General features: G+C 44.6%; 1 long non-coding RNA gene across 1 annotated transcript in view; it reads left to right on the forward strand.

Annotated features, from left to right (window-relative positions):
* The first annotated feature begins 417 nt into the window (after positions 1-417).
* LOC106603581 (uncharacterized) overlaps positions 418-25,193 on the forward strand; it is a 29,283-nt gene continuing 4,507 nt past the window's right edge. Inside the window, exons 1-4 of the long non-coding RNA XR_001328442.3 lie at positions 418-744; positions 12,121-12,357; positions 12,506-12,596; positions 23,702-23,761. This is a non-coding gene — a long non-coding RNA (uncharacterized LOC106603581). The remainder of the gene's footprint in view (positions 745-12,120; positions 12,358-12,505; positions 12,597-23,701; positions 23,762-25,193) is intronic.

The raw sequence follows: 25,193 nt of genomic DNA on the forward strand, positions 1-25,193 counted from the left end.
CTACTGTAAATAACCTACACACTGTGTGGGTGTTTAGCCAGCCAGCCAGGTAGAAAAATGGCAGAAAAATAAAAGACGGACATCAGAGTATTTTTCATTACACCAAAACGCAAAGAACCCTAGTAGCCTAATATCTCAAAGACTAGTTGATAAAATGTTCATAAGAAAGAAATGAAATTCTAATGGAAATGTTTCACAGTGATGTCATTAGGCAGAGCAGGCAACAGATGGCACACAGACAGCAGAGTTGGGGACAGATATGCAGGGACAGACTGGCAGAGACAGGGAGTCTCAGGTAAGTTTGTTGAGTCTTTGTTTGGCAACATTATGAAAGGTTCTCAATTTTTTTAACTTGTAAAATAGGAACATAATTGGAAAATGCCACGTATACCCCCACTCTCAACTTAAACTGGTGACTGAACTAAGATTTGTTAAAGGCAATGGTATTGCTGTTGTGATTAGTTGTGTAGTTTTGGGTACCGGTAGTTAGGAGTACGGCAAACACCTTATTTCTTTGGTTCCTCAATATACATTTACCATATTACAATGTAGGCTATGTGTTACAGCACTACTTTTGGTGTCCCCCTCAGGAATTGCTCTTGAGAAAATTTCATGTAATTGTCCCCTCCAAAGTTGATATCAGATTTTCGCCCCTGACTGTAGTAGACTAAGCATAGGTGATTTGATGATGTTGAAATGGTGCTGGAATAGTGGAAGCAGCTCCAGTTTTCTTTGCGACTTGAGGTAGGTAGCCTAACTCCTTGCTTCTAAATGAATAGTTGTTTAGTAGTACGAAAATGTCGGAAACATTACTTGCTTAACCATGCTGAAGGTATGTATGTTACTCTACTTGCAGTATGCTTTGTGGACTTCGCTGGACCGAGGTTGCTATCCGGTTTTGTGATTTAAAAAAAAAGCTGTGGTTGAATTTATTCTGCCCTATGTCTTATTATTTCGGCCTTTAGTACTGTACATCACGGTCGCAAGGCGAGGGTGGGGGGGTTTGGCTTCCCCAGAGATTTTACCAATGCATCTTGAGCAAAGTCATTGTAGCCTATCATTTCACTTCCCCTAGCTGTGAGAACCATAGCATGAGCCCACCAAATGTTGCACCGTGTCCATTACAATGTAGGAAAAAGTGTCTCTAGTCCAAATCCTTCGAAATTTAGGCTATCCATATTATCAAAGCTTCATCTTCTTTGTATTTCTATGGTAGATTCGCGGCCGCAATTTATGGAAGATGCCAAAACTTTTGAGATAACAATAGATGTCAAAGCTACTCCCCTATCCATCTTTGGTGAGGTTTTCCCTACATGCTTATGACAAATCCAGATCCAGAACCAGCCATAGCTGGCTAGTCTTTTGAATACAGTGTAGCAACAACAGATAACATTAGTTAGATAGATAAGGTTAGCATGCTAGCTAGCTACACTGACAGCTGTCAGTTCCGATACTTGTTATTTCTCCACTACATGTGGAAATCATCCACAACGTGGGGGTGGCAGATATAGCCTCGAGGTTAGACCTTTGGGCTAGTAACCGAAAGGTCGCTGGTTTGAATCCCAGAACCAACAGTGACCCTGGCAGTGATCCCACTCCCTGTGGGGGTCTCAGTGGGAGTTGGGATATACAATAACAACAAAAAATCCATTACCCACTTGTAGAAGCAGCCCCCCCAAATTATTATGATTGTTTTTCTGGAAGTGGTGCTGTGCCATTTCCTCTACATTTTCCCTGAGGTGGGCCAACACCCTAGCGATTCGAGTTTGAGCTAATCAGCCCCTCACCATTTGAGGACAATTTACTTAGGTGGTGACTACAACTATTTGAATACAGATCCCAAAAAATGACTGCCTTTTTAAAACTATTTGAAAACAGATCTCAGGAAGTGACTACTTTTCAGAAACTATTGGATTAGATACCTTCTACTAACGGCAGTGCTGTATCTGGAACTGCATGTTGAAGATAGAAATATAATGAATAGAGAACACACAATCTTCTATACTATTCCAATCTGACAGTCATATTTGATCTACAAAATACATTTCTATCTGAACATTCTCTCAATGTCCATTCTCCTGAATGTCCATTACTCCAGGTGTACATAATCAAGTCAAACCAAAAAAATGTTTCTATAGATACACTACATGACCAAAAGTATGTGGACACCTGCTCGTTGAACTTCTCATTCCAAAATCATGGGCATTAATATGGAGTTGGTCCCCCCTTTGCTGCTATAACAGCCTCCATTCCATTCCAGCCTCCATTCTTCTGGGAAAGCTTTCCACTAGATTTTGGAACATTGCTGCAGGGACTTGCTTCCATTCAGCCACAAGCATTAGTGAGGTTGGGCACTGATGTTGGGCAATTAGGCCTGGCTCGCAGTCAGCGTTCCAATTCATCCCAAAGGTGTACGAACGGGTTGAGATCAGGGCTCTGTGCAGGATAGTCAAGTTCTTCCACACCGATCTCCACAAACCATTTCTGGGCATTGTCATACTGAAACAGGAAAGGGCCTTCCCCAAACTGTTGTCACAAAGTTTGACGTATAGTATGTCATTGTATGCTGTAGCGTTAAGATTTCCCTTCCCAGGGCCTCCCGGGCGGCGCAGTGGTCTAAGGCACTGCATCGCAGTGCTAGCTGTGCCACCAGAGATTCTGGGTTCGAGTCCAGGCTCTGTCGCAGCCGGCCGCGACCGGGAGGCCCATGGGGTGGCGCACAATTGGCCCAGCGTCGTCCAGGTTAGGGAGGGTTTGACCGGCAGGGATATCCTTGTCTCATCGCGCACTAGCGACTCCTGTGGCGGGCCGGGCCGGGCGCAGTGCACGCTGACCAGGTCGCCAGGTGTACGGTGTTTCCTCCGACACATTGGTGCGGCTGGCTTCCGGGTTGGATGGGCATTGTGTCAAGAAGCAGTGTGGCTTGGTTGGGTTGTGTTTCGCAGGACGCATGGCTCTCGACCTTCGCCTATTCCGAGTCCGTACGGGAATTGCAGCGATGAGACAAGACTGTAACTACTACCAATTGGATACCACAAAATTTGGGAGAAAAAAGGGGTAAAAAAAAGAAGATTTCCCTTCACTGAAACTAAGGGGCCTAGCCTGAAATATAAAAAACAACCCCAGACTATTATTCCTCCTCCACCAAACTTTACAGTTGGCACTATGCATTGGGGCAGGTACCATTCTCCTGGCATCTGCCAAACCCAGATTTGTCTGTCGGACTACCAAAGGGTGAAGCATGATTCGGAGCAGTGTTTCCACTGCTCCGGAGTCCAATGACAGCAAGCTTTGCACCACTCCAGCTGACACTTGGCATTGCGCATGGTGATCTTAGGCTTGTGTGCGGCTGCTCAGCCATGGAAACCGAGACGAACTGTTCTTGTGCTGACAATGTTGCAACCAAGAACAGAAGATTTTACACGCTACGCGCTTCAGCACTTGGCAGTGCCATTCTGTGAGATTGTGTGACCTACCACTTCACGGCTGAGCCATTGTTTCCATTTCACAATGTCAGCAGTTACAGTTGACCAGGGTGGCTCTAGCAGGGCAGAAATTTGATGAACTGACTTGTTAGAAAGGTGGCATCCTACATACTGTATGACGGTACCACGTTGAAAGTCACTGAGCTCTTGAATAAAACCATTCTACTGCCAATGTCTATGGAGATTGCATGGCTGTGCCAAATCCACTTATTTGAAGAGGTGTCCACATACTTTTGTATATATAGTGTATGTAATAGGGAATTGATAGACACTATATATATATATAGTACCATTCCAAAGTTTGTACACACCTACTCATTCAAGGGTTTTTCTTTATTTTTACTATTTTCTACATTGTAGAATAATAGTGAAGACATGAAAACTATGAAATAACACTCATGGAATCATGTAGTAACCAAAAAAGTGTTAAACAAATCAAAAAATATTTTTGATTTTAGTTTCTTCAAAGTAGCTGCCTTGATGACAGCTTTGCACACTTTTGAAGGAGTTCCCACATATGCTGAGCAGTTGTTGGCTGCTTTTCCTTCACTCTGCGGTCCAACTCATCCCAAACCATCTCAATTGGGTCGAGGTCGGGTGATTGTGGAGGCCAGGTCATCTGATACAGCCCTCCATCACTTTCCTTCTTGGTGAAATAGCCCTTACACAACTTGGAGGTGTGTTGGGTCATTGTCCTGTTGAAAAACAAATGATAGTCCCACTAAGTGCAAACCAGATGGGATGGCGTATCACTGCAGAATGCTGTGGTAGCCATGCTGGTTAAGTGTGCCTTGAATTCTAAATAAATCACTGGCAGTGTCATCAGCAAAGCACCATCACACCTCCTCCTCCATGCTTCACGGTGGGAACCACACATGCGGAGATCCTCAGATCACCTACTCTGCATCTCACAAAGACACGGCGGTTGGGACCAACATCTCAAATTTGGACTCATCAGACCAAAGGACAGATTTCCACCACTAAAGTCCATTTCTCGTGTTTCTTGGCCCAAGCAAGTCTTTTCTTCTTATTGGTGTCCTTTAATAGTGGATTCTTTGCAGCAATTCGACCATGAATGTCAGATTATATTTAGGAGAAGTTGAGGAGTCAGGCGCAGGACACAGGGATCAATGTAAACAAACGTGTTTACTTAAATAATCAATAAGTCTTCTCCGAGGACAATACATATCGGTGGAGAAAACACCTCCGTTCACACACAACAGGAAACAATTACCGACAAGACAAACAGGAAATGCAAAGGTTTAAATAATAAACATAATTAGGGAAAATCAAAACAGGTGTACACAATAAAGACAAAACCAAACGAACAGTGAAACATCGATCGGTGGCAACTAGTAAGCCGGTGACGTCGACCGCCCAACGCCGCCCGAACAAGGAGAGGGGTCGACTTCGGCGGGAGTCGTGACAGTACCCCCTCCCCTGACGCGCGGCTCCAGCAGCGCGCCGACACCGGCCTCGGGGACGACCCGGAGGATGGGGAGCAGGGCGATCCGGACGGAAGCGGTGAAAATCCTGGATTAATGACGGATCCAGGATGTCTTCCGCCGGTACCCAGCTTCGCTCCTCCGGGCCATACCCCTCCCACTCCACGAGGTACTGAAGGCCACCCGCCCGACGTCTGGAGTCCATAATGGCTCGTATTGTATATGCCGGGGCCCCCTCGATGTCCAGAGGGGGCGGAGGAACCTCCCGTACCTCCGACTGCTGGAGCGGACCAGTCACCACCGGCCTGAGGAGAGACACATGGAACGAGGGGTTAATATGATAATCAGGGGGAAGTTGTAACCTATAACAAACCTCGTTCAATCTCCTCAGGACTTTAAATGGCCCCACAAACCGCGGACTCAGCTTCCGGCAGGGCAGGTGAAGGGGCAGGTTTCGGGTCGAGAGCCAGACCCGATCCCCCGGTGCATAAACCGGGGCCTCACTGCGGTGGCTGTCGGCACTCGCCTTTTGGCGCCTGATGGCTCGTTGAAGACGTACATGGGCAGCGTTCCATGTCTCCTCCGAGTGCCGAAACCATTCATCCACCGCAGGAGCCTCGATCTAGCTCTGATGCCATGGTGCCAGGACCGGCTGATACCCCAGCACACACTGAAACGGGGTAAGGTTAGTGGAAGAGTGTCGTAGGGAATTTTGGGCCATCTCCGCCCAAGGGATAAATGATGCCCACTCTCCCGGCCGGTCCTGGCAATAGGACCGTAGAAACCTACCCACCTCTTGGTTGACTCTTTCCACCTGCCCGTTACTCTCGGGGTGGAACCCTGAGGTAAGACTGACCGAGACCCCCAGGCGTTCCATAAACGCCCTCCAGACTCTAGACGTAAATTGGGGACCCCGATCAGAGACTATATCCTCAGGCACCCCGTAGTGCCGGAATACATGGGTGAAAAGGGCCTCCGCAGTCTGTAGGGCCGTAGGGAGACCGGGCAAAGGAATGAGACGGCAGGACTTAGAAAACCGATCCACAACGACCAGGATCGTGGTGTTACCCCGTGACGGGGGAAAATCCGTCACGAAATCCACCGATAGGTGTGACCATGGTCGTTGCGGAACGGGAAGGGGTTGTAATTTCCCTCTGGGAAGATGTCTAGGTGCCTTGCACTGTGCGCATACTGAACAGGAGGAGACATAAACCCTCACGTCCTTGGCTAACGTGGGCCACCAGTACTTCCCCGTAAGGCAGCGCACCGTCCGACCTATACCAGGATGACCAGAGGAGGGTGATGTGTGGGCCCAACAGATCAAACGATCGCGAACATCAAACGGCACGTACACGCGCCCAACGGGACACTGGGAGGGAGTGGGTTCTGCACGTGACGCCCGTTCGATGTCCACGTCCACCTCCCATACCACCGGTGCCACCAGGCATGAGGCTGGAATTATGGGAGTGGGCTCTGTGGACCGCTCCTCTGTATCATACAGCCGGGACAGTGCGTCTGCCTTGACGTTCTGGGAACCTGGTTTGTAGGAAAGAGTGAAAACATAGCCCACCTAGCCTGGCGAGGGTTCAGTCTCCTCGCTGCCCGAATATACTCCAGATTTCGGTGGTCAGTCCAAATGAGGAAAGGGTGTCTAGCCCCCTCAAGCCAATGTCTCCACGCTTTCAGAGCCCCGACAACAGCTAACAACTCCCTATCCCCCACGTCATAGTTTCGCTCCGCCGGGCTGAGCTTCTTCGAAAAGAAAGCACAGGGGCGGAGTTTTGGTGGGTTACCCGAGCGCTGAGATAGCACAGCCCCTATTCCAGCCTCGGATGCATCCACCTCAACTATGAACGCTAAGGAGGGATCAGGATGCGCCAGCACTGGAGCCATGGTAAACAGAGCCTTCAGGTTACCAAAAGCTCTGTCCGCCTCAGCCGACCACCGCAACCGCACCGGTCCCCCCTTCAGTAAGGAGGTAATGGGAGCCGCCACCTGGCCAAAGCCCCGGATAAACCTCCGGTAGTAGTTGGCAAACCCTAAAAACCGCTGCACCTCCTTTACCGTGGTTGGAGTCTGCCAATTACGCACGGCTGAAATGCGGTCAGTCTCCATCTCTACCCCTGACGCGGACAAACGGTACCCAAGGAAGGAGACGGACTGTTGAAAGAACAGACATTTCTCCGCCTTGACGTAAAGGTCATGCTCCAACAGTCGACCAAGCACTGTACGCACAAGGGACACATGCTCAGCGCGGGTGGTGGAGTATATGAGAATATCATCTATATACACCACTACACCCCGCCCGTGCAGGTCCCTGAAGATCTCATCCACAAATGATTGGAAGACAGATGGAGCATTCATTAACCCATACGGCATGACGAGGTACTCATAGTGCCCAGATGTAGTGCTAAATGCCGTCTTCCACTCATCCCCTCCCCTGATACGCACCAGGTTGTACGCGCTCCTGAGGTCCAATTTTGTGAAGAAGCGCGCCCTGAGCAATGACTCTGTCATACTGGCGATCAGAGGTAGCGGGTAACTGTATTTCACAGTAATCTGGTTCAAACCTCGATAGTCAATGCACGGGCGTAAACCTCCATCCTTCTTCTTCACAAAAAAGAAGCTCGAGGAGACAGGTGAAATGGAGGGCCGAATGTATCCCTGTCCCAGAGATTCAGCGACATATGTTTCCATAGCCGCCGTCTCCTCCTGTGACAGAGGATACACGTGACTCCTGGGAAGTGCAGCACCCTCCAGGAGATTTATCGCACAATCCCCCGGTCGATGGGGTGGTAATTGAGTCGCCTTCCTTTTACAGAAGGCGATTGCCAAATCGGCATATTCGGGAGGAATGTGCAAGGTGGAAACCTGGTTTGGACTTTCCACCGTAGTGGCACCTAAGGAAACACCTAAACATCTCCCTGAACACTGACAGGACCATCCCTTGAGAACCCTCTGTTGCCACGAAATAATAGGATCATGAGAAGCCAACCAGGGAAGCCCCAACACAACGGGAAACGCAGGAGCGTCAATCAGAAAGAGACTAATACTCTCTTCATGACTCTCCTGCATCACCATAGCAATGGGAACTGTGACCTCCCTAATTAGCCCAGACCCCAAAGGGCGACTATCTAGGGCATGTATATGGAAGGGAACATCAACGGGAACAATAGGAATCCCTAATCTATTGGCCAAAGACCGATCTATAAAGTTCCCAGCTGCGCCTGAATCTACTAGCGCCTTATGCTGGGAATGCGGGGAAAACCCTGGAAATCTTATAGATAACCACATGTGAGCAACGGGGGGGTCTGGGTGAGTCGTGTGCCTACTCACCTGAGATGAACCACCAGTGTTCCGCCTACCACCTCGATTACCTGGAGAACCTCCCCAGCACCGACCAGCAGTGTGTCCTCTGCGGTCACCTCTGGTGCATGGAACGGTTTCCCCTCCGGTCTCCCTAGTACCAGCCCCGCCCAACTCCATCGGTGTTGGGTCTAAGGGACTGGAGGATGGAACCAACGGACCCCGATCTGGACGTCCGCGGGAGGCCAGCAGGTTATCCAGCTGGATAGATAAGTCCATCAGCTGGTCCAGGTGGAGGGTGGTGTCCCTGCAGGCTAGCTCCCTACGAACGTCCTCTCGCAAACCACAACCTGTAGTGATCGATCAGGGCCCGCTCATTCCATCCTGCACCAGCCGCCAGAGTTCTAAAGTCCAGGGCAAACTCCCGAGCGCTCCTCATCTCCTGCCTTAAATGGAACAAGCGCTCTCCCGCCGCTTTTCCGTCTGGTGGATGATCAAATACTGCCCGAAAGCGGCGGGAGAAGTCCTCGTAGTTATTCCGAGTCGGGTCTTCCACCTCCCAGATGGTGTTGGCCCACTCTAGGGCTTTACCAGTCAAACAGGAGATGAGGGCGCTCACTCTCTCGCGTCCCGAGGGAGGCGGCTGGACAGCCGCCAGGTAGAGCTCCAGCTGGAGTAGGAACCCCTGACACCCGGCAGCTGCTCCGTCATACGCTCCCGGGAGCGAGAGCCGAATCCCACCGGATCCAGACGGCGGCTGGATAGGATCCAGAGGTGTGCCGGGCGGTGGTGTGGCTGGGTCAACGGGACATCCTCTCTTCTCCACTCTCTCCATGGTCCTTAGCACGCAATCCATGGCAGTTATAAGCTCCTGGATCATACTCGCCTGCTGCTGAACGCGCTCCTCTATCTGAATAGGCGAACTGGCTGCTCCTGCTGACTCCATTGTGGTCGGTAATTCTGTCAGATTATATTTAGGAGAAGTTGAGGAGTCAGGCGCAGGACACAGGGATCAATGTAAACAAACGTGTTTACTTAAATAATCAATAAGTCTTCTCCGAGGACAATACATATCGCGGAGAAAACACCTCCGTTCACACACAACAGGAAACAATTACCGACAAGACAAACAGGAAATGCAAAGGTTTAAATAATAAACATAATTAGGGAAAATCAAAACGGGTGTACACAATAAAGACAAAACCAAACGAACAGTGAAACATCGATCGGTGGCAACTAGTAAGCCGGTGACGTCGACCGCCGAACGCCGCCCGAACAAGGAGAGGGGTCGACTTCGGCGGGAGTCGTGACAATGAAGGCCTGATTCACGCAGTCTCCTCTGAACCGTTGATGTTGAGATGTGTCCGTTACTTTAACTCTGTGAAGCATTTATTTGGGCTGCAATTTCTGAGGCTAGTAACTCTAATGAACTTAACCTCTGCAGCAGAGTTAACTCTCTCTCTTCCTGTGGCGGTCCTCATGAGAGCCAGTTTCATCATAGCGCTTGATGGTTTTTGCAACTGCACTTGAAGAAACTTTCATAAATTCTTGACATTTTCTGGATTGACTGACCTTCATGTCTTAAAGTAATGATGGACTGTCGTTTCTCTTTTCTTATTTGAGCTGTTCTTGCCATAATATGGACTTGGTCTTTTACGAAATAGGGCTATCTTCTGTATACCAACCCTACCTTGTCACAACACAACTGATTGGCTCACAAGCATTAAGAAGAGAAGAAATAACACAAATGAACTTTTAACAAGGCACATCTGTTAATTGAAATGCATTCCAGGTGACTACCTTGTGAAGCTGGTTGAGAGAATGCCAAGAGTGTGCAAAGCTGTCATCAAGGCAAAGAGTAACTACCTTAAAGAATATAAAATCTAAAATATATTTGGAATCTCAAATATACAAGTAACACTTTTTTGGTTACTACATGATTCCATATGTGTTATTTCATCGTTTTGATGTCTTCACTATTATTCTACAATGTATTAAACAGTAAAACTAAAGAAAAACCCTTGAATGAGTAGGTGTGTCCAAACTTTTGACTGGTACTGTATATACAGGGGATTTGGAAAGTCTTCAGACCCCTTCCCATTTTCCACATTTTGTTACTCTAAATTCAATGTTTTCCTCATCAATCTACACACAGTACCCCATAATGATAAAGAGAAAACTGAAATATCACATTTACATAAGTATTCAGACCCTTTACTCAGTACTTTGTTGAAGCACCTTTGGCTGTGATTACAGCCTAGAGTCTTCTTGGATATGAAGCTATAAACTTGGCACACCTGTATTTGGGGAGTTTTTCTCTTCTCTGCAGATTCTCTCAAGCTCTGGCAGGTTGGATGGGGTGCGTCGCTGCACAGCTATTTTCAGGTCTCTCCAGAGATGTTCGATCGGGTTCAAGTCCGGGCTCTGGCTGGGCCACTCAAGGACATTCAGAGACTTGTCCCGAAGCCACTCCTGTGTTGTCTTGGCTGCGTGCTTAGGGTCGTTGTCCTTTTAGAAGGTGAACCTTTGCCCCAGTCTGAGATCCTGAAAGCTCTGGAGCAGGTTTTCATCAAGGATCTCTCTGTACTTCGCTCCTTCATCTTACCCTCGATCCTGACTAGTCAGTTGGTTTCATCAGACCAGATAATCTTGTTTCTCATGGTCTGAGAGTCCTTTAGGTGCCTTTTGGCAAACTCCAAGCGGGCTGTCATGTGCCTTTTTAATGAGGAGTGGCTTCCGTCTGGCCACTCTACCGTAAAGGCCTGATTGGTAGAGTGCTACAGAGATGGTTGTCCTTCTGGAAGGTTCTCCCATTTCAACAGAGCAATTCTGGAGCTCTGTCAGAGTGACCATCGGGTTCTTGGTCACCTCCCTGACCAAGGCTCTTCTCCCCCGATTGCTCAGTTTGACTGGACAGCCAGCTCCAGGAAGAGTCTTGGTGGTTCCAAACTTCTTCCTTTAAAGAATGATGGAGACCACTGTGTTCTTGGGGACCCTCAATGCTGTAGACATTTTTTGCTACCCTTCCCCAGATCTGTGCCTCGACACGATCCTGTCTTGGAGCTCTACGGACAATTCCTTCGACCTTATGGCTTGGTTTTTGCTCTGACATGCACTAACTGTGGGACCTTATATAGACAAGTGTTTGCCTTTCCAAATCATGTCCAATCAATTGAATTTACCACAGGTGGACTCCAATCAAGTTGTAGGAACATCTCAAGGATGATCAATGGAAACAGGATGCGCTTGAGCTCAGTTTCGAGCCTCACAGCAAAGGGTCTGAATACTTTCTTAAATAAGGCATTTCTGTTTGTTGTCTAAAAACCTGTTTTCGCTTTGTCATTATGGGGTATTGTGTGTAGATTGACGAGGACAAATTTGTATTTAATCAATTTTAGAATAAGGCTGTTATGTAACAAAATGTAACAAAAATTCTGAAACACTGTATATTTGCTACTGCTTGACAAAAAAAAATCTCGGTCAACCAACAGCCTATCAACCAAACAATCGACCAGTCGACTAATTGCGATCAGCCCTATCTGTCTCTTTCTCTCTCTCTCTGTCTGTCTTTATCTCTGTCTCTGTCTCTTTCTGGCTCTCTCTCTCTGTTTCGTTCTGTCTGTCTCTGTCTGTCTCGCCATCTATTTGCGTCTGTTTCTCTTTGCCTGCATTTCTCTCTCTCTCTTTCTCTCTCTCTCTCTCTTTCTCTCTCTCTCTCTCTCTCTCTCTCTCTCTCTCTCTCTCTCTCTCTGTGTGTTTATCTTTCTCTGTCTCACTTTCTGTTTCTCTTGTGATCAACAATAACCAACCTTGCCCTTGGGTCCTATGTGATTCTTCTTTGTAATTGCGCCTAATTTTTAAATGTCTTTTTTCTCTCTATCTAGGTAATATCAGCATCTGCAATGATGACCTGACATTCAGGAACATGGACATGAGCAAGATCCTAGAATCATCCTGTAGCGACAAGGAAGACACGGAAGGATAGGAGAGTGAAGAGAAGGAAGTGCTAAGGGTGGTCACACCATAGTGGATTCCTACCTACTCGAATACCCCAACAACATCCTGTCGTTCCCGCGCCAGACCTATCTCAGCTCACACTCTCCTCCCATGACACCTCTCAGGTAGGGACCGCTGGTTTACTAACAGACAAACACAACTGAACTTCTACAAACTTGTTTGTTTATTTGTCTGGATGGAGTTGTATTAATACCAAATATTGATACCAAATACACTTTTGGAATATCTCCTTACATTACCTAACCCAAACAGGCGCCACGAGTTCCATTCCAAGCACTGGCCATGGTGGAGCCAGACAGAGTACCCTCCAACATCACAAGACCTCCACCCATCATCACAAAAGGTCAATCCCACAGTAAATATAGGTCTAACTTGTTAATTCCCTGACCAAAAAGACAACTAGACACCAGTTGACTGCACAAGGCAGTAAAGCATTATAATGATTACATTAATATGGGGACAACCTTGAAGATTGCTGGTTGTGTTGTCCTGTCTACAGTGGCGTCCTGTCATTTATATATAAACACACTACCGGTCAAAAGTTTAGAACACCTAAACTGTTGGAAAAGCATTCCGGGTGAAGCTGGTTGAGAGAATGCCAAAAGTGTGCAAAGCTGTCATCAAGGCAAAGGGTGGCTACTTTGAAGAACCTAAAATATATTTTTGATTTGTTTAACACTTTTTTGGTTACTACATGATTCCATATGTGTTATTTCATAGGTTTGATGTCTTCAATATTATTCTACAATGTAGAAAATAGTAAAAATAAAGAAAAACCATTGAATGAGTAGGTGTTCTAAAAATTTTGACCGGTTGTGTATATATCATTTATAAAGCCAAAAAATGTGTACAAGTTTGAGCATGTGTCCATTAGGCCTATGGATTGTTTTTATCAGCATAAATTATATTGAGCAATAAAAGCCCCTCTTTTATTCCATAGGTTTGGGATCCGCACTATGCAGCTGTTGCAAGAGCTCATTGTTCACTGTCTGTTCACTGGTTGTAAAAACAATGATTGATATTTTTATTTATGTTTATTTCACCTTTATTTAACCAGGTAGGCAAGTTGAGAACAAGTTCTCATTTACAATTGCGACCTGGCCAAGATAAAGCAAAGCAGTTTGACACATACAACAACACAGAGTTACACATGGAGTAAAACAAATATACAGTCAATAATATAGTAGAAAAATAAGTCTATATACAAAGTGAGCAAATGAGGTGAGATAAGGGAGGTAAAGGCAAAAAAGGCCATGGTGGCGAAGTAAATACAATCTAGCAAGTAAAACACTGGAATGGTAGATTTGCAGTGGAAGAAAGTGCAAAGTAGAAATAGAAATAATGGGGTGCAAAGGAGCAAAATAAATACAGTAGGGGAAGAGGTAGTTGTTTGGGCTAAATTATAGATGGGCTATGTACAGGTACAGTAATCTATGAGCTGCTCTGACAGCTGGTGCTTAAAGCTAGTGAGGGAGATGAGTGTTTCCAGTTTTAGAGATTTTTGAAGTTCGTTCCAGTCATTGGCAGCAGAGAACTGGAAGGAGAGGCGGCCGAAGGAGGAATTGGCTTTGGGGGTGACCAGAGAGATATACCTGCTGGAGCGCGTGCTACAGTTGGGTGCTGCTATGGTGACCAGCGCGTTGAGATAAGGGGGAACTTTACCTAGCAGGGTCTTGTAGATGACCTGGAGCCAGTGGGTTTGGCGACGAGTATGAAGCGAGGGCCAGCTAACGAGAGCGTACAGGTCGCAGTGGTGGGTTGTATATGGGGCTTTGGTGACAAAACGGATGGCACTGTGATAGACTGCATCCAATTTATTGAGTAGGGTATTGGAGGCTATTTTGTAAATGACATCGCCGAAGTCGAGGATCGGTAGGATGGTCAGTTTTACGAGGGTATGTTTGGCAGCATGAGTGAAGGATGCTTTGTTGCGAAATAGGAAGCCAATTCTAGATTTAACTTTGGATTGGAGATGTTTGATATGAGTCTGGAAGGAGAGTTTACAGTCTAACTAAGTCAGAACCGTCCAGAGTAGTGATGCTGGACAGGCGGGCAGGTGCAGGCAGCGATCGGTTGAAGAGCATGCATTTAGTTTTACTTGTATTTAAGAGCAGTTGGAGGCCACGGAAGGAGAGTTGTATGGCATTGAAGCTCGTCTGGAGGGTAGTTAACACAGTGTCCAAAGAAGGGCCAGAGGTATACAGAATGGTGTCGTCTGCGTAGAGGTGGATTAGAGACTCACCAGCAGCAAGAGCAACATCATTGATGTGGACAGAGAAAAGAGTCGGCCCAAGAATTGAACCCTGTGGCACCCCCATAGAGACTGCCAGAGGCCCAGACATCAGGCCCTCCGATTTGACACACTGAACCAGGGGCAAAAATCTGATATCAACTTTGGAGGGGACAATTACATGAAATTTTCTCAAGAGCAATTCCTGAGGGGGACTCCAAAAGTAGTGCTGTAACACATAGCCTACATTGTAATATGGTAAATGTATATTGAGGAACCAAAGAAATAAGGTGTTTGCCGTACTCCTAACTACCGGTACCCAAAACTACACAACTAATCACAACAGCAATACCATTGCCTTTAACAAATCTTAGTTCAGTCACCAGTTTAAGTTGAGAGTGGGGGTATCCATGGCATTTTCCAATTATGTTCCTATTTTACAAGTCCAAAAAATTGAGAACCTTTCATAATGTTGCCAAACAAAGACTCAACAAACTTACCTGAGACTCCCTGTCTCTGCCAGTCTGTCCCTGCATATCTGTCCCCAACTCTGCTGTCTGTGTGCCATCTGTTGCCTGCTCTGCCTAATGACATCATTGTGAAACATTTCCATTAGAATTTCATTTCTTTCTTATGAACATTTTATCAACTAGTCTTTGAGATATTAGGCTACTAGGGTTCTTACTATGCGTTTTGGTGTATTGAAAAATACTCTGATGTCCGTCTTTTATTTTTATGCCATTTTTCTACCTGGCTGGCTGGCTGGCTACACACACAGTGTGTAGGTTATTTACAGTAGGAGATGGGCTTCTATCATCTTCAATCATTCCATTTGGGCTTCGATCTAAAAGGTAGCTAGCAAATGTGAAACGGATTAAAATGACAAGAGTTGACAGCTTTATGAGTTCACCATTTACACAACATATGCTGCAACCTTTTGTAATTTTAATAGTTTGTTTCATATTGGCTGGCTTCCAACAATAGCTGAATTTGCAAAGCTAACGAGCACCAATTCAGTTTCAGTGGTGTTAGCTATAATCTTTGCTACCCGGGTTAAATAAAGGTGAAATAAAATAAATAAATAAAAGTTCCCTTGCGACAATTTAGCTTTTGCAACGAGACCATTAAATATATTTAAGACAATGGTAGAAGAGAGTGTAGTTCTGTTCAGTTTGGATTTCAGTTTATCGCTAACCTTATCACAGGGACTTTGAAGCACTAACTTACATCATCTGCATGCTGATCTTGGAATAAATTGACGATAGCAAAGATTCCATCTTTGACGACACCACATAAATGGAATAGGTACTAGCTAGCTTAAAAGTTAATATTTGCGCGCTAGCTCTGCATATTCAGCTAGTGTGTGTGCGCGATTGACTGGATTAACCTCACGTCAGTTACGTGCATTGAGTGCCTTTCAGACAGTAGATACGACCTCTCTGTTACCTAGCAAGCTAAGGAACTGGCAGTGGATCAAACCATTGTGAGGCAAAGGGTGGGGGGGTCGCAATCTTTTGAAACTTAAAAACTCGCTATTAAGTGTCTATAATCAGCACAATTGCTTTCATTGCATATTATTAATATTATTTAAATTACATAGTTATGTTTCAGTGATATATTGGGGGGGACAAATCATATTTTTCCCAGGATGGGGGGGTCGTGTGTCCCCCGTCCCCCCCGGGATTTCCGCCCCTGCACTGAACTCTATCAGAGAAGTAGTTGGTGAACCAGGCGATGCAATCATTTGAGAAACCAAGGCTGTTCAGTCTGCCAAAGAGGATGTGGTGATTGACAGAGTCGAAAGCCTTGGCCAGGTCAATGAATACGACTGCACAGTATTGTTTCTTATCGATGGCGGTTAAGATATCGTTTAGGACCTTGAGCATGGCTGAGGTGCACCCATGACCAGCTCTGAAACCAGATTGCATAGCGAGAAGGTGCGGTGGGATTCAAAATGGTCGGTAATCTGTTTGTTGACTTGGCTTTTGAAGACTTTAGAGAGGCAGGATAGGATAGATATAGGTCTGTAGCAGTTTGGGTCAAGAGTGTCCCCCCCCTTTGAAGAGGGGGATGACCGCAGCTGCTTTCCAATCTTTGGGAATCTCAGACGACACGAAAGAGAGGTTGAACAGGCTAGTAATAGGGGTTGCAACAATTTCTGCAGATAATTTTAGAAAGAAAGGGTCCAGATTGTCTAGCCCGGCTGATTTTGCAGTTCTTTCAGAACATCAGCTGACTGGATTTGGGAGAAGGAGAAATGGGGAAGGCTTGGGCGAGTTGCTGTGGGGGGTGCAGTGCTGTTGACCAGGGTAGGGGTAGCCAGGTGGAAAGCATGGCCAGCCGTACAAAAATGCTAATTGAAATTCTCAATTATGGTGGATTTATCGGTGGTGACAGAGTTTTCTATCCTCAGTGCAGTGGGCAGCTGGGAGGAGGTTCTCTTATTTTCCAAGGACTTTACAGCGTCCCAGAACTTTTTTGAGTTTGTGTTGCAGGAAGCTAGTTTCTGCTTGAAAAAGCTAGCCTTCAGTAGAGGATGCCTGGTTATAAAAAAAAAATGCCTTCCTCACCATCTTAAATAAGCATGCCCAATTCAAGAAATTTAGAACCAGGAACTGATATAGCCCTTGGTTCTCTCCAGACCTCACTGCCCTTAACCAACACAAAAACATCCTGTGGCGTTCTGCATTAGCATCGAACAGCCCCCGTGATATGCAACTTTTCAGGGAAGTTAGAAACCAACATAGACAGGCAGTTAGAAAAGCCAAGGCTAGCTTTTTCAAGCAGAAACTAGCTTCCTGCAACACAAACTCAAAAAAGTTCTGGGACGCTGTAAAGTCCTTGGAGAATAAGAGAACCTCCTCCCAGCTGCCCACTGCACTGAGGATAGGAAACTCTGTCACCACCGATAAATCCACCATAATTGAGAATTTCAATTAGCATTTTTGTACGGCTGGCCATGCTTTCCACCTGGCTACCCCTACCCTGGTCAACAGCACTGCACCCCCCACAGCAACTCGCCCAAGCCTTCCCCATTTCTCCTTCTCCCAAATCCAGTCAGCTGATGTTCTGAAAGAACTGCAAAATCTAGACCCCTACAAATCAGCCGGGCTAGACAATCTGGACCCTTTCTGTCTAAAATTATCTGCAGAAATTGTTGCAAACCCTATTACTAGCCTGTTCAACCTCTCTTTCGTGTCATCTGAGATTCCCAAAGATTGGAAAGCAGCTGCGGTCATCCCCCTCTTCAAAGGGGGGGACACTCTTGACCCAAACTGCTACAGACCTATATCTATCCTACCCTGCCTCTCTAAAGTCTTCAAAAGCCAAGTCAACAAACAGATTACCGACCATTTTGAATCCCACCGCACCTTCTCGCTATGCAATCTGGTTTCAGAGCTGGTCATGAGTGCACCTCAGCCATGCTCAAGGTCCTAAACGATATCTTAACCGCCATCAATAAGAAACAATACTGTGCAGTCGTATTCATTGACCTGGCCAAGGCTTTCGACTCTGTCAATCACCACATCCTCATTGGCAGACTCAACAGCCTTGGTTTCTCAAATGATTGCATCGCCTGGTTCACCAACTACTTCTCTGATAGAGTTCAGTGCAGGGGCGGACATCCCGGGGGGGACGGGGGACACACGACCCCCCCATCCTGGGAAAAATATGATTTGTCCCCCCCAATATATCACTGAAACATAACTATGTAATTTAAATAATATTAATAATATGCAATGAAAGCAATTGTACTGATTATAGACACTTAATAGCGCGTTTTTAAGCCTTTCACACCATCTTAAATAAGCATGCCCCATTCAAGAAATTTAGAACCAGGAACTGATATAGCCCTTGGTTCTCTCCAGACCTCACTGCCCTTAACCAACACAAAAACATCCTGTGGCGTTCTGCATTAGCATCGAACAGCCCCCGTGATATGCAACTTTTCAGGGAAGTTAGAAACCAACATAGACAGGCAGTTAGAAAAGCCAAGGCTAGCTTTTTCAAGCAGAAACTAGCTTCCTGCAACACAAACTCAAAAAAGTTCTGGGACGCTGTAAAGTCCTTGGAGAATAAGAGAACCTCCTCCCAGCTGCCCACTGCACTGAGGATAGGAAACTCTGTCACCACCGATAAATCCACCATAATTGAGAATTTCAATTAGCATTTTTGTACGGCTGGCCATGCTTTCCACCTGGCTACCCCTACCCTGGTCAACAGCACTGCACCCCCCACAGCAACTCGCCCAAGCCTTCCCCATTTCTCCTTCTCCCAAATCCAGTCAGCTGATGTTCTGAAAGAACTGCAAAATCTAGACCCCTACAAATCAGCCGGGCTAGACAATCTGGACCCTTTCTGTCTAAAATTATCTGCAGAAATTGTTGCAACCCCTTTTACTAGCCTGTTCAACCTCTCTTTCGTGTCGTCTGAGATTCCCAAAGATTGGAAAGCAGCTGCGGTCATCCCCCTCTTCAAAGGGGGGGACACTCTTGACCCAAACTGCTACAGACCTATATCTATCCTACCCTGCCTCTCTAAAGTCTTCAAAAGCCAAGTCAACAAACAGATTACCGACCATTTTGAATCACACCGCACCTTCTCACTATGCAATCTGGTTTCAGAGCTGGTCATGGGTGCACCTCAGCCATGCTCAAGGTCCTAAACGATATCTTAACCGCCATCAATAAGAAACAATACTGTGCAGTCGTATTCATTGACCTGGCCAAGGCTTTCGACTCTGTCAATCACCACATCCTCATTGGCAGACTCAACAGCCTTGGTTTCTCAAATGATTGCATCGCCTGGTTCACCAACTACTTCTCTGATAGAGTTCAGTGCAGGGGCGGAAATCCCGGGGGGGACGGGGGACACACGACCCCCCCATCCTGGGAAAAATATGATTTGTCCCCCCCAATATATCACTGAAACATAACTATGTAATTTAAATAATATTAATAATATGCAATGAAAGCAATTGTACTGATTATAGACACTTAATAGCGCGTTTTTAAGTTTCAAAAGATTGCGACCTCCCCACCCTTTGCCTCACAATGGTTTGATCCACTGGCAAGGTAACGTAGAGGTCGTATCTACTGTCTGAAAGGCACTCAATGAACGTAACTAACGTGAGGTTAATCCAGTCAATCGCGCACACACACTAGCTGAATATGCAGAGCTAGCGCGCAAATATTAACTATTAAGCTAGCTAGTACCTATTCCATTTATGTGGCCTCGTCAAAGATGGAATCTTTGCTATCGTCAATTTATTCCGAAATCAGCATGCAGATGATGTAAGTTAGTGCTTCAAAGTCCCTGTGATAAGGTTAGCGATAAACTGAAGTCCAAACTGAACAGAACTACACTCTCTTCTACCATTGTCTTAAATATATTTAATGGTCTCGTTGCAAAAGCTAAATTGTCGCAAGGGAACTTTTATTTATTTATTTTATTTAACCCGGGTAGCAAAGATTATAGAAAACACCACTGAAACGGAATTGGTGCTCGCTTGCTTTGCAAATTCAGCTATTGTTGGAAGCCAGTCAATATGAAACAAACTATTAAAATTACAAAAGGTTGCAGCATATGTTGTGTAAATGGTGAACTCATACGCTGTCAACTCTTGTCATTTTAATCCGTTTCACATTTACTAGCTACCTTTTAGATCGAAGCCCAAATAGAATGATAAAAGATAAGATGATAGAAGCCCATCTCCTACTGTAAATAACCTACACACTGTGTGTGTGTAGCCAGCCAGCCAGGTAGAAAAATGGCAGAAAAATAAAAGACGGACATCAGAGTATTTTTCAGTACACCAAAACGCAAAGTAAGAACCCTAGTAGCCTAATATCTCAAAGACTAGTTGATAAAATGTTCATAAGAAAGAAATGAAATTCTAATGGAAATGTTTCACAATGATGTCATTAGGCAGAGCAGGCAACAGATGGCACACAGACAGCAGAGTTGGGGACAGATATGCACGGACAGACTGGCAGAGACGGAGTCTCAAGTAAGTTTGTTGAGTCTTTGTTTGGCAACATTATGAAAGGTTCTCAATTTTTTTGACTTGTAAAATAGGAACATAATTGGAAAATGTATTTTATTTATTTATTTCACCTTTATTTAACCAGGTAGGCAAGTTGAGAACAAGTTCTCATTTACAATTGCGACCTGGCCAAGATAAAGCAAAGCAGTTCGACAACATACAAAAACACAGAGTTACACATGGAGTAAAACAACATACAATCAATGATACAGTAGAAAAAATAAGACTATATACAATGTGAGCAAATGATGTGAGATAAGGGAGGTAAAGGCAAAAAAGGCCATGGTGGCAGAGTAAATAAAGTATAGCAAGTAAAACACTGGAATGGTAGATTTGTTATTTGAAGAAAGTTCGAAGTTAAAATATAAATAATATGGTGCAAAGGAGCAAAATAAATAAAATAAATAAATAAAGTAGGGGAAGAGGTAGTAGTTTGGGCTAAATTATAGATGGGCTATGTACAGGTGCAGTGATCTGGGAGCTGCTCTGATAGCTGGTGCTTAAAGCTAGTGAGGGAGATAAGTGTTTCCAGTTTCAGAGATTTTTGTAGTTCGTTCCAGTCACTGGCAGCAGAGAACTGGAAGCAGAGACGACCAAAGGAGGAGTTGGCTTTAGGGGTGACCAGAGAGATATCCCTGCTGGAGCGCGTGCTACAGGTGGGTGCTGCTATGGTGACTAGAGAGCGGAGATAAGGGGGGACTTTACCTAGCAGGGTCTTGTAGATGACCTGGAGCCAATGTATTTGGCGACGATTATGAAGCGAAGGCCAGCCAACGAGAGCGTACAGGTCGCAGTGGTGGGTAGTATATGGGGCTTTGGTGACAAAACGGATGGCACTGTGATAGACTGCATCCAGCATGTTGAGTAGGGTATTGGAGGCTATTTTGTAAATGACATCGCCGAAGTCGAGGATTGGTAGGATGGTCAGTTTTACGAGGGTAAGTTTGGCAGCATGAGTGAAGGATGCTTTGTTGCGAAATAGGAAGCCAATTCTAGATTTAACTTTGGATTGGAGATGATTGATGTGAATGCCATGGATACCCCCACTCTCAACTTAAACTGGTGACTGAACTAAGATTTGTTAAAGGAAATGGTATTGCTGTTGTGAGTAGTTGTGTCGTTTTGGGGACCGGTAGTTAGGAGTACGGCAAACACCTTATTTCTTTGGTTCCTCAATATACATTTACCATATTACAATGTAGGCTATGTGTTACAGCACAACTTTTGGTGTCCCCCTCAGGAATTGCTCTTGAGAAAATTTCATGTAATTGTCCCCCCCAAAGTTGATATCAGATTTTCGCCCCTGCTGAGCACAGAAGGCGATCTGGGCCCGGATTCACAAAACATTACTTACGAAAAAACGTAAGAACTTTCTTCTTAAGAAGGTTTTGTGAATCCGGCCCCTGGAGTGTAGTGGCCCTCTCGAAGAGTGGTGTGGTGGGTCAGATCTGCAGTTAATAAAACTTTATCAATTGGAGATTTTAAAAGAAAGCTAGACAATCCTGAGTAAACTTTGTGGACCCAGCTGGCTAAAAGTATTTCCATGGTACTAGTTGAAGAAGTTTGTGGCAGTTATTACTTAGTCTTCAAAAAAGAGCAATTTGCTCATATTTAGACTTTGCGTCCTCCTCCACCACGGCGGTCAGGGGCATATTTTAGGACATTCCAGAGGGTCAGCAATAATAGTCATATGTTCAGGGTGAAATTCAGGAGAAGTAATTTTTTACTAATTATTGATGGAAATAAATGCGATAAAAATTGTGTTTTTGTAAATCCCGGTGGATTGTAGTTGGATATTGAAATAAAAGACATAGGCCTACGGGTTATTTGATCAATTATAAAAACAAATTTAGTTAGTCATAATAGAACATCAAAACAACATTTAGTGGAACAGAAGAAAATGTGCAGCACAATAAACAGTTTAATTAGCTAACACAGACAAAATATTACCATTAGAAGCCATTATTTCATTGTAATGCATTTTAACAGAAGTGTCACGTCCTGGCCAGTATATAAGGTTAATTGTTTTGTAGTTTGGTCAGGGCGTGGCAGGGGGTATTTGTTTTATGTGGTTCGGGGTGGTGTGTTTTGTGTAAAGGGTGTTTGATTTAGTAATTCCGGGTTTTGGTTTATGTTTAGTATTCTATGGTTAGTCTAGGTTGTGTGTTTCTATGTTTGGTTGATTGGGGTTGGGACTCTCAGTTGAAGGCAGGTGTTGTCTATCTGCCTTTGATTGAGAGTTCCATATATTAGGGTGTGTTTGTATGTGTGATTGGTGGGTGATTATTCTGTGTATAGCCTTGTGCCTTACCAGACTGTTTTTGTTGATCGTTCGTGTTTTTGTTATTTTGTATGTTCGTTTTGAAAGATAATTAAAAATCAAGATGAGCATTCACGTACCTGCTGCGTTTTGGTCCTCATTCACCGACAACAACCGTGACAAGAAGCGATTTTTTTTTTTAAAGGTATCCTGTATTATTGTGCATATTTATCTTACATGCTGGTAGCCTAGAACTAATGTTATGGAAGTGAATGTGCACTTTTCAATTGGCTGGACTGCAACTACGGAAACCACTGCCGTATCCTGTAGTAAAAGCAAAAGCATTTATAGCATCGGAGATTCTTTAATTACGGACCATCTCTGATAGCTATCGGACTGTAGAGACTGTCACAAATAGTCGCTTTTAATGACCTCGCAAATTTGATGACTTTGACGTGAAATATATCAAATGTCTTTGTTTTTTAAATTGGTATTTTGCCAAATAAAAACCTCAAATGGCCCTACTCCTGAAAAAGTTAATCGTGTGCTAAGCTGAATTACCCTGCAGAAAAAGCACATTACATTAATTGTAATAACTGTAATGGTTCTAGTGTAATATATACAATGGTTGCATGGCCCACAAACACTATGCACATGTTTATATAGATTGGTGTATATTAATTGAGTAGCATTTAGATAACTGGTCAGTAGTTCAATCAGATTTCAACCAAAAACCAAATATCAATCAAATATCAATTAAGCGTATTTTGCATGACGTCTTTTATGTCTTAATCTGGTTGTGATCTGGTTATAAAACATCCTGACCAGATTTCAACAAGTAAAAGACGTCGTTATCATGTCAAATGCCCACTGGGTTGTTAATTATTGTGTTTGTTTTTTCCAACCCTGTAGGACTGCATAAGAACCGCATAATTGATTCGGAGTCTGAGGAAGAGATACCTGCAGCCACTGGTTTGAATTTATTTTATTCGAGATAGTGTTTTTGACTACATACATTTTCTCCGTTGGTCCAGTGTCCATTCAAATTAGTAACATCTTGCAGGGTGTGTGAATGATGAGATCAATTGAACTGTTGGTATAGGCAATTAATTTAAAGCGGATTTCCACTGCTCTAGTCTAGTGGTACATTTCTGTTGTGCATAGGACATTGAGATGAAGGAAAAACAATATTCATAAAAACAACAATACAATTATTATTTTATAGAAAATACATTTATTTTTCAGGACAGAAGAGGAAATATATGAGCGAATCATAGGACAAGGAGTCAGAACCAGGTTCTAAAGAATATGTTTTCAAGTTTCAGTCAATCAATTTATGAGGGCCATTCATATTCTACATACAGTTGAAGTCGGAAGTTTACATACACTTAGGTTGGAGTCATTAAAACTAGTTTTTAAACCACTCCATAAACTATAGTTTTGGCAGGTCGGTTAGGACATCTACTTTGTGCATGACACAAGTAATTTTTCCAACAATTGTTTACAGACAGATTATTTCACTTATAATTCACTGTATCACAATTCCAGTGGGTCAGAATTTTACATACACTAAGTTGACTGTGCCTTTAAACAGCTTTGAAAATTTCATTAAATTATGTTATGGCTTTAGAAGCTTCTGATAGGCTAATTTACATAATTTGAGTCAATTGGAGGTCTACCTGTGGATGTATTTCAAGGCCTACCTTCAAAGTCACTGCCTCTTTGCTTGACATCATGGGAAAATCAAAAGAAATCAGCCAAGACCTCAGAAAAGAAATTGTCGACCTCCACAAGTCTGATTCATCCTTGAGAGCAATTTCCAAACGCCTGAAGGTACAATGCTCATCTATACAAACAATAGTAGGCAAGTATAAACACCATGGGGCCACGCAGCCATCATACCGCTCAGGAAGGAGGCGCGTTCTGTCTCCTAGAGATGAACGTACTTTGGTGCGAAAAGTGCAAATCAATCCCAGAACAACAGCAAAGGACCTTGTGAAGATGCTGGAGAAAACAGGTAAAAAGTATCTATATCCACAGTAAAACGAGTCCTATATTGACATAACCTGAAAGGCCGCTCAGCAAGGAAGAACTTTGACAGTATTTCTCTCAACTCAACTGGAAGAACCAGGGTTTATAAGGTGGGTCCTGTTACTAAGGGCCGGGTGGTCTGCCATTGCCTCTGCATTTCAAATAGATGATCAGCTCTTTATTGCAGGCTAGTGATGATATTCATATAAAACCTATAAATGTTATGGTCTCTCTCACTCTCTGTGGTGTAAATTAGGTCCAGCTTGCTACTTTGGAGACTGTGAGGCTGTCTAATGAAGCAATTGAAAAGTTCACTAAGATGGAGGTGACCCTGGAAACAGACAGATGGAAAGCTGAGACCCTTCATTGTGGC

Source organism: Salmo salar, chromosome 04, assembly GCF_965601325.2.
Source record: "Salmo salar chromosome 04, fSalSal1, whole genome shotgun sequence".
Classification (NCBI taxonomy): Eukaryota; Metazoa; Chordata; class Actinopteri; order Salmoniformes; family Salmonidae; genus Salmo; species Salmo salar.